A 10,376-nucleotide genomic window follows, 5' to 3' on the forward strand; every position below is an offset into this window, starting at 1 on the left:
CAATTCCATAGCCAAACCAAAATACCATGTGATATCACAGAGAGACATATGTTCCCCAGAAATTTCCAAACACATGACGTCACGATTCTTATCTCTAAATATCACCAAACACACCACGTGATGTCCCCGACAGACGAGGGCCCCAGCGAAATTCCATACTCTATAACAATAAACATTCACGTCACGATTTCTTATCTTATCTTGATCTTGATCTGGTCAGAAGTGTCCCACCAATCACGACACGATTCCTTTTCTCTAATATCATCCTTTCCATTCAAAATCAATAACGTCACTTATTTACAACTAACAAATGATGTCACTTATCTACATCTCATAACAACAAACATTCACGTCACGATTCCTTATCTTATCTTGATCTTGATCTGGTTTAAAGTGTCCACCAATCATGACACGATTCCTTATCTCTAATATATCTCCCTTTTCCATTCAAAACAATAACGTCACTTATTTACAACTACAAATGACGTCATTTATTTACAAATAACAAATGACGTCACTTATCTACATCTCATAACAACACACACTGACCACATGATCCCTTATCTTATCTTGATCTTCATCTGGTTCAAAGTGTCCCACCAATCACAACACGAATCCTTATCTCTATCATCATCCATAATGCCATACGCGAACCAAAACACAACAACTGAAGCCATGGAAACATATGCCCACAAGGAAATTCCTAACATTCCAATCCCATGAAGCCACGCCCACAATGACGTCAACCAACACGTCACGATTCCTTATCTTATCTTGATCTTGATCTGGTTTAAAGCGCCTACTCTACTACTTACAGGATATGATAATACACATGAAAATTTTGAAACCTTTTTTCAACAGTATATTTTATTCGTTACATTTTCATTTTCATTTCTATAGAGCGTACATGGGTGCCTGGATCTTGTCTTAATATTCATGAAATAGGTGTGCAAATTAAAGATTTCTATGTTCGATTCCAGTCGTAAACAAGTTGAGAAATTTTTCTAGGCATTTTGTTTTTTCAGTTGACGTAAGAATTACTTGATCATCCGTGTAAGCAAGGAGAAAATAAGTGGTTTTATTTATTTTATTTTTCGAAACAAATTTTTAGCTTTACACAGAAAAATCTAACGTAAAATAACAGATGAATCCGTACAAGAACCATTTAGAACGCTCTAGAAATGCATTCTCCTGATGATGAAGAAAGTGGACACTGGGCTGACCGAAATTCCATATTTATTCCGTTTTATATTCTCGAAGGTGAAGATCGTTTCTTTATCAGAAAATCTGAAACATCTTGCGAGTAATGGGTCGAGGGATGCTTCACACCAAATTTGCATCCATAGTTGAATTCGAACTTCCCAAATAAGGATAAAAAACCGAGTAAAAGATTTTTAACTTTATTGGCGTTCTAAATTATCAGTTTCGTTAAATGGATTATAATATCTCTTGATGCATTCATCATCATCAGTTGCATTCGCCTGACTTGAAACACTCGTCTGAAGTCTCGTTACCCGCAAAACACTGACTCAAATTTTGCGTATCGTAGAAAAACAGACTGACTATTTTGCTGAAATGTTGCCATGTTGAACTACTGTTTAAATTCAATTGTCCCCCACATAAGCTTGAGTAAGCGAGCAACATTTTAGGTTATGTCACGTGATGGTAAACAATTTGATTTGAGAAATATTAATATTTAGATCAGTGGGCTTATTTTGTGGACATTAGGTTCACAACATAAGCTCACAATCAGCGCCATATTATTTGATAATATGGCACTAGCTCTGTTAAATGAAACAGATTTGTTTGCTGCGAATTAAAATGCCCATGGACGTCATGCATCCATGTTTCCATGACAACAGATTTTGCTTGAACATAAATAATAACTCTCTTTTCCCCCTAAGGCAGCCACTTGCGCGAAATGCTGTGAAACTAGCCTTAGTACATGTAGATTGGGCCTATATTCTAGAAACCCTGCTGGAGAGAATATGGAATTTTTAAACCACTTCTGGCTTCCAATATGCAAAGTAGTTGTCAATCACCTGTCGATGAAAATCATCTACCACATTGGCCGACCATGTTTGTAAACTGAAAATTAAAAAAAAAATCGAGATAGTATTCAAAAAAGAAACTGCAAAACTTATCTGGGATTTAGAATACGGACTGAGTATCCCTTTGGACATTCTTGCAGATAGATCGTTTCTTTGAGATTATACCGAGTGCACCAATAACTATTGGGATAATTCTGATTTGTTTAAGCCATAGTCGACCCATTTCGATTTGCCAGATCTCGATATTTTGTAATTCCTTCCCCCCCCCATAAGTATTTTGCTGTTCATATTATTAACAGCATATACTCAATGACGTCAACAGTAAAGAACTTGAAAAAAAAAAAATAAAAAAAAAAATATCGACATTGCCAAATCGATAAGATCGTCCCAATCGCAAAGAAGCAGCAGTACTTGGAATAGTTGATATATTACTAATCTGGCAGACTGTTCTTAGGAGATGATTTATTATTCAAATTTTAAACATTTAAAATCTCATGCACATTTTAGAATTATTAATTTCCATGATGCTGATGGATAAGTGACAGATTAACATATAAAGACTCTCAATTTTGCTAAGAGAATTTCTACCTAATGTTATCCTATTAAAAGCCTCAAAACAGATTAAAGAAAAATGCATTTCTTGGAAACTATAATCGACAAATAAAAAAATAACTGTAAACTGTTAAACCAACGGTTAAAGAAGTTTGCGTTCACTTTCACCAATCTTTTATTTTAGTTCTGGGTTTTGTTAACCCTTCATGCGTTCAAAAGTTTACGTTTAAGAAATTCCATGCTGTCTGCCATATTTGTTTACACACTATTAACCAAAATATCCGGAGGCTGCTCATCCCAACTCACAATCACAAATATTGGTGCCAGGATTCGAACCCATAGTCTACTACTTGGAGAGCGGAGATGCTATTCATCCTGGCACCAATACTTGTGATTGTCTTCGAGTGGAAGATGAAGATGATTTTCATATTAAGTATAGTCAGGAAACAAATTTCCTGACTATACTCCCCAACATCCTCTTAGTTGTTCAAAATAATCAACCAACCATTTGAGAACATATTCAACAGCAGTCATACGACTCTGATGCCTTTTGATCTTGGCTACCAACAAGATAATCATTTCTAAACAACTAATCAAAGAACTTGATTCAGTGAGAATATTGTATCAAATCGATAGCAACACATAAAATATACAGGTTATTTCAGAAACGAAAGCGCTTCCATTCCGCAATTTTAAATCACTGATTGTGCATGAAACCATCGACTAATAAATTATAAATATCATCTGTCTGGAATCAAAAAGTACTGAAGAGTTTAAAAAAACACTACTTCTATTTTGTCAGTTAAACATAATGAGAAAAGGAAGAGAGATCAATGCCACGTGGGGAGTATTGAAGAATTTAAGTTTTAAGTTTCTAGTTTCGTGTACATTATAGGATACGTCTTTAGGAGGGTGATAAAATGAAATGACGTTGGTTGCGTTTTGCAACAAGCAGGCTAGCGATATCAATAATACAGAATATTTGAAATAGATGAGCAATAGGCGAAGAAGATCTCAGACATTCGACTAATCACATCGCTGGACATCATAATACAACATGAATCACACGATTTACGCAACATGAATTACAATAATTCTTTGAATGCTTTGAACAAGAAATTGTAATCAATGTAGGCCATTTCTTTACACTGATATTTCCCTCTCCACACCCTTAATATATTTATTATATATCAAGGGCGTGGAGAGGGGAAAAAAAGGAAGCACAAATCAGGACTAGTGGCACATACAACGAATAAAAATTAATACTCCAGCAGCGTACGGAAATGGCTTACATTACTTACAACTCTTTCATCAGAACATTCAAAGAATCATCGGTATGTTAAATAACCCCATCAGACGACCAAACCTGATGTAGAAGCAAGGTATGATTCTACATCAGTTTTGGTCGTCTTTCATTAACGAGCTACCAGTACAGGAATTATATTTGCAGTTCGTGTGCAAAATTTCTTGAACGCACACGTCACCCATTCTCGCGAGTCAAGAATCGCAGATGTCGCAGCCAACATCTGCAAGATCTAAAAAAATCTTGCAAAAATAACTGAAAATGGAGCGTTACAAGTTCAAGGAATTGGGACTGAAATCAGGACTGAAACTGAAATCGGGACTCAAAGATCACGCACTGAATGCTACTACCCACAGGATGAAATAGAAATGAAAAAAAAATGCAGTATAAATAGAAGTCATTACAGGTTTTAAAGATTACATTTGGGGGTTAGCATCAACAAAGAAACATTAATCCAACTCAGCAAATATGGCTGCATTAAATTGCTATAAACTTTAAGAGATGATCATTTTATGCATATCCCAAACTGCCTTCACCCGTTGTTTGTACATCTAGCTCCAGAGGGCGCTGTTTTGTCTTTTACAATTTTGTTTCCATAGTTACTTGATGGTCATTATATTGATTTTAGTGAGAAGTGTTTTATTGCATTCGACTACTTTTGAAATCCATCGAAATATTTGCAGTTTATTAAATTATATTTAGAGTGTGTTTTGTTTTATACCGCGTGAGTCAATACCGTTAAATAGTTAATGTGAATAACTACAAATATCTATGCCATTTTAGACATTTTGCTCTAAAGTTATGGAGAGGTTAGTAAATGATATTAATCTTATTGACAGAATTTTTTAAAATTACTTTTTCCACAAAAGGAAGATGTTCAGAGCTAACGAGTATATGCCGTGAATAGTCAAGATTGTTTTTCCCTGCAAAACAATTATGAGATAATTGTACCTGGATATTCTCGAAATATGATTATTGGAATTTGAAGACCCTAGCAATACGTTTTAGCTACAATAAGACGAAGTTCCTGTCAGTAATTACTGTGAAGGTGGCCAACTTTCTAAATTAGAAAGTTGGTCACTGCATAGGTACGAGTACACCATGATCTATACACAGGATTAGTGGATTGGTGAGCCTATGCAGTGGCTTTCACAGACGCCTACCTTACCCCATTTGATTTCTTTATATTTATGTTCAATATCAAAAGAAATCAGGCTAACTGCTGATTCATTCGAGATGCAAAAAATGCGAAATAAGGAAAGGAATCGCTTTTACAACGTTTGCAGAAAGGAAAGAAGGATGTTCACAATGAACTCCTGTAAATAAATGGCCGAGAGATGTTCTTCTTAATGCATTATGCGTAATAAGGCTGTATAAATTTGTATATATTCTTCTTCTTCAATGAATGGTTCAGTCTCTAAAGAACAAGCATCCTTCTGAGCACATTTACAGATAAACCCGATTCTGATGAACATCGTCTTCATGAGTTTCACATTTTAAGACCTTCTGCCATCCTATAAAATACGAGTTAAGACTGAGGTAGCAGATCTGTGTGTCCTTTATTTCGCATGAAACAACAGCTTGTGCGTTTCGGTTACCCCCTCCCTTCCCACCTCCGTCGTCTTTCTTGGCCAGCAGTCAAGTGACCTTGGGTTCTTATGCTACTTGATAACACGCACTGCTTTGTGACAACCCGGACAGCTACCCTTGTTAGCAAGAAACAGATCACCAGCTGCACCAAACAACTGTATCTTACAACGCCACTACTTCCGGCCACCAGGAAACTGTTATCGGAGTCAGGAGAAGGGACCGAAGCGCTGATATAAGAGCACGTGAATTGAATGACCATGTTTATACACAAGGCAATGTAGTGATCCCTCTAAAGAAGTACAACGTAACATTCTGTTAGTATACAGAACCCAAATCTCACAATGCGGAAGACCAACTTCTTTGGTATGTTTATGTTTGGTTGCAGAAACAGTTTTCAATTAACCTATCAAGGAAGCAACATTTTATGATTTTGAGTGAAGGAAGACTTGAGAAGTCTATAGTGAATGTGAATGATATAAATGAAGAAATACAGATAATGCATGCAATTAATTCAAAGAATGATGATAATTCATGCTCATTACTAAATAAAACGGAAGTCTGTTTTTAATTTATTACCAGACAAAACAAATCTAAAACATATTTTTATTTCAATAAGTAAATAAATAAATAAATAAGCTGTTTTTGAGAGATAGGGAAAAAAAATCAGAGGTATTATTTCTGTTCCTACTGAATCACAGTTTACGCTTTCTGATGTCTGAAACCAAAATGGTTTTAATTGGGTCCGTTTTAATTTTTTTCTAAATTGACACTTTTTAAAACTGCATTTTTTGATTTTGCACCTTTTTTTGCAATGCAGTATGCTATACTGGACGTTAAAAAAAGACAGGGAGAAAACAAGTATGCTACAGGTTTCGCGACCTCTTGTGTGTGGATCAGATATAAAAAAAAGTCTATATAAAAGCAAAATAACTTTTCTCACTTTACATATACTTTAAACTTAACGTTACTTAAGTTTCGATGTGTTTGAAGAAAATTGCTGATTTTCCAGTAGGCACGACAAGAGAGCAAGCTACTATAACAAAAATAATGACAAAATAATTTTTAATAAAGGTTATATTATTAGTTATTCTTCTCCTTAAGGTGTGCACTGGTTAGGATTATTCTTAAAGCACTAAACTATGACTATGAGATTTATTTATTTATTAACTGCGTGTTTCTGCTGGCCGGTTTACCTGTATTTTGGGGAGTGAAGAAACCGGAACTTCTGGGAGGGGAACCCTGCTACCTCAAGGATGAGATTTCTATTTTACTTTCAGTTAAAAAGTCCTTATAAAGGATTATTGGATCCCCTTCATACAAAAAGTGCAACATGAAGCTGCCACATTATTTGGGTAGTTTTAGCTTTAGTTTTATTTTAGGACCATACAGTTATGTGAATTTGAAGAGAGAGAGAGAGAGAGAGAGAGAGAGAGAGAGAGAGAGAGAGAGAGAGAGAGAGAGAGAGAATCGTAAAAGCTATGCTATCAAATTTAATTACAACAATTTAACCGATGAAAGTTTTAATCAAACTATAGAAAATATCCAGAAATATCATTTCGAAGTTTCATTTATACGAAAATAATGTACTTTCGATATACCAAAATAGTATTAAATAGAATAATAATAATAGTACTACCTTACGATAACGTTAACCGAAAACTACTCGACTAATGGGTGTCTGAAACTTCACACGCTTTCTTACCATGTGTGCTTACATATACAGTACTCCATCAGGCTGCCAAAGAGTCGCTAAAGAAAAGGAGGAAGAGGAGATTATTTTTATTTTTATTTTTTTATTTTTAACAATTATAACTCCTTCAAAAGGGTGAAAAATTTATAACACATCAGCACCATGTGTGAGTCAGAGAATTGCACTCTAGAGAATAAGAACGGTCTTTTTTTTTTTTTTTTTTTTCATGCTTAGTGTGTGATAGTTAAACATCAGCCAGGCGATGAAAATCATTTATCATGTCACGATGGGATTTGTAGCCACAGCAAGTGGAGAAGCTATAAATTCAGCCAGCCACCCACACCGGCTATAATCTATAAGCGGTGGCCAACTTATGAATACTGAGGAGAGCACTTTTCGTTCATTCAATTTGCCGGACACAAAATAGCAAATGAGAAAGAGTTAGAATATTATGATTACGAAGAGGAAAGAAAGAAAGCTTTAAATGTATTTTAAAGTATCACACTTTTCTTTAAGATTCCCACCATATCCACTGTACAGCATATATAAATCAATCATTAACAAAGTAAACATAATTTTAGAATAGGGAAAACATGCTGGAATGCGATCGAAAAACAGATTTGAGAGACGTCCTTTGACATAAAGTATGATCTTTAATTACTAGGAAAATGCAAAAGTAGTGACTTTCCAGTAGCGGGGTTTGTCACACGGACTATATAACGTTTTAGACAATCAATGTGCTTAGTAGCAAATTTCTGATATTACTGGATAAATCTGTTAAACTGAAATATCTATTTAAACTCATCAGCCAAAACATTATGACCACCCAGACAACCAGACTGAATAGTTGGGCGAAACTGAAGCGGGTGGGGATAATTTGTTATGAGGATAGGATAAGACATAACTGGATCCTCTCATCCCCAATGACTACAACTTGACCGCCCGTTAATTCTTATCTGGAGAATGTTTCAGACCAGGTATTGTCTTATATGGCGACAAAGTGGTCATAATGTCCAAATCCGATGGATCTGGACGCTTCCAGCAAGACAATGCCTCTATAGTTGCGAGTTTTTGTGAATCTTCTCCGCATGAGACTATTGAATTTAAAAATCTGCATAAAAGATGCAAGTTGAGTCTTGGTCTTTCCACCCGAAAGTAGTTGCAGATCAGAGGGTGAAATTCAAGGAACACTAGCAAAAGTAGAAAAGATTACAGAGAGAGTGGAAATCTTTAAATATTTGGACATTACAATTAAAGGATTTCATTGTAATATACAAAAATTGTAAATTCATTCCTTTAATTATAATTAAAGGAATGGATTTTATTTTTAAATAATTTTGAATTATATTAAACTGTATAATTTTATCGATAATAAACAATATTTTTTCATGTTTAATTTTTTTTTTAAATTTTTTACCATAATTTTGATATTTTATCCAAACGCGTATACTTATCCAAACTTTCGAAATATACTTACAGTGTGTATGTATATTTCGAAAATTGCAGCACCCCCCACGATTTCAAGCCGCGAGCCGCCACTGCATATTAGCAAAAATTTTAATTATGATAATAGCGAAGCTATTTGCAAAGAAGTTAAGCAGGCAGTCTTTAGGAAGAATAAATATCCCGAAGATAGCGAAATCTTCTGGAATTGCTGAAAAAGTTTATAAATGGCGAAGAGTACTATAAAGGGAAGCAGAGATGACACAAGTGACATAAAAAATTGTTCCCCAAGCTTTTGTTCTTGAGCCAGTATTATTTATAATTTTCATCAACGACTTCTGTTACTTACGGTTATCAAATAAACACTTTTGCAAATGACACCGCATACATTATACCACTTATGAATGGTATAATATATGCGGTATCATTCACACCCAAACCAGCATCTCTCACTCCCTCCTTTTCTATACTCTTCTACGTCGCTGTTCTCGTTTCATAATACATACACTCGAGAACAGATGCATCGATTATAATGAAACTTGACATCTTATATTTTGAGCAATTTAAAATGTATTAGCTTATTGCATTAGATCGCATTAACTTATTTATTGAGATCAAAGTAACAAAATCATAGCTACCACTTAACACCAAGAATAAAGTATATTTTTCATTATACTAGTAACGTCAGTAGCCTCATTATTCTAGTAATGTGCGCAGTAGAGTTTAACTTTGGGCGCTGGTGATTTATTCGGTGCCATGGGAAACTGCTTTTCCCATGAACGACGACAACTTGTATTGTGACTTTAGTGTATAAGTTTTGCTTCACTGCATCGGATTTTATGCTAATGCTAATATCCCTTATTATTATTATTATTATTATTATTATTATTATTATTATTATTATTATTATTATTATTATTATTATTATTATTATTATTATTATTATGTGACAATCGTTTTGTCCGCAATATTTTTTTTTTTTTTTTTTCATATTGATAGGCTTTTCCTACGCTAGTGATCCTTCGGTTTTCACCACAAACGAAGCGATCAAAAATCCGCTAACCAATCTAATAAAAACATTATTATTGACTCATTTTGTTAACTCTTATTTCTTATTTTAGTCAGAATAAATCCACGAACAACGACAAATGAGGACATCAAAATGCAATATTACGAAACCATCTATAACATTGCATTGCATTAACGTTTCCTAACTTTTATTATTGCTGTTGTTGTGGAGAGAAAGAGAGGATCACCGTCCGTCAGATATCATCCTGAGTGTCCCAGTGGTAACATCAAATATCCAAAAGAATGGGGGAGGGGTAAAAATGGGCATCAATATATGCATTTTACCTGAAAGTACTCTATTAAGTTACAGACTCCCCCTCCCCATCTCCTTTCTCACAAAGGAACTTCCTCATATCCTGGCAAATAAGAAAAGGAAATCTTTTGTCGGAATATAATCATTGAGTTGAAAACTGGGGAAATGAATCATTGTCATCAACAAATTTCAGAAGCGGTATATTTCCTGCTGGGTATGTAAAATGGTGATATAAGAAAACTAAAACTCACATTAGTCACATTACATGCCATTGCTCAAGATATAACAGGAACCACCATTATTTCTTATCGAGATTGATTAAATAAATAAATAAATAAAAAAAAATTAAAAAAATTCTTTTAGACCCTACTGAGGTGTTGCATTTATCTGCACTATGTTAGAAATTTACTAAATTTTAATTACGAA

The sequence above is a fragment of the Typopeltis vanoorti genome, chromosome 2, assembly GCF_054136105.1.
Source record: "Typopeltis vanoorti isolate ZY-2024b chromosome 2, IOZ_Tvanoo_1.0, whole genome shotgun sequence".
Classification (NCBI taxonomy): Eukaryota; Metazoa; Arthropoda; class Arachnida; order Uropygi; family Thelyphonidae; genus Typopeltis; species Typopeltis vanoorti.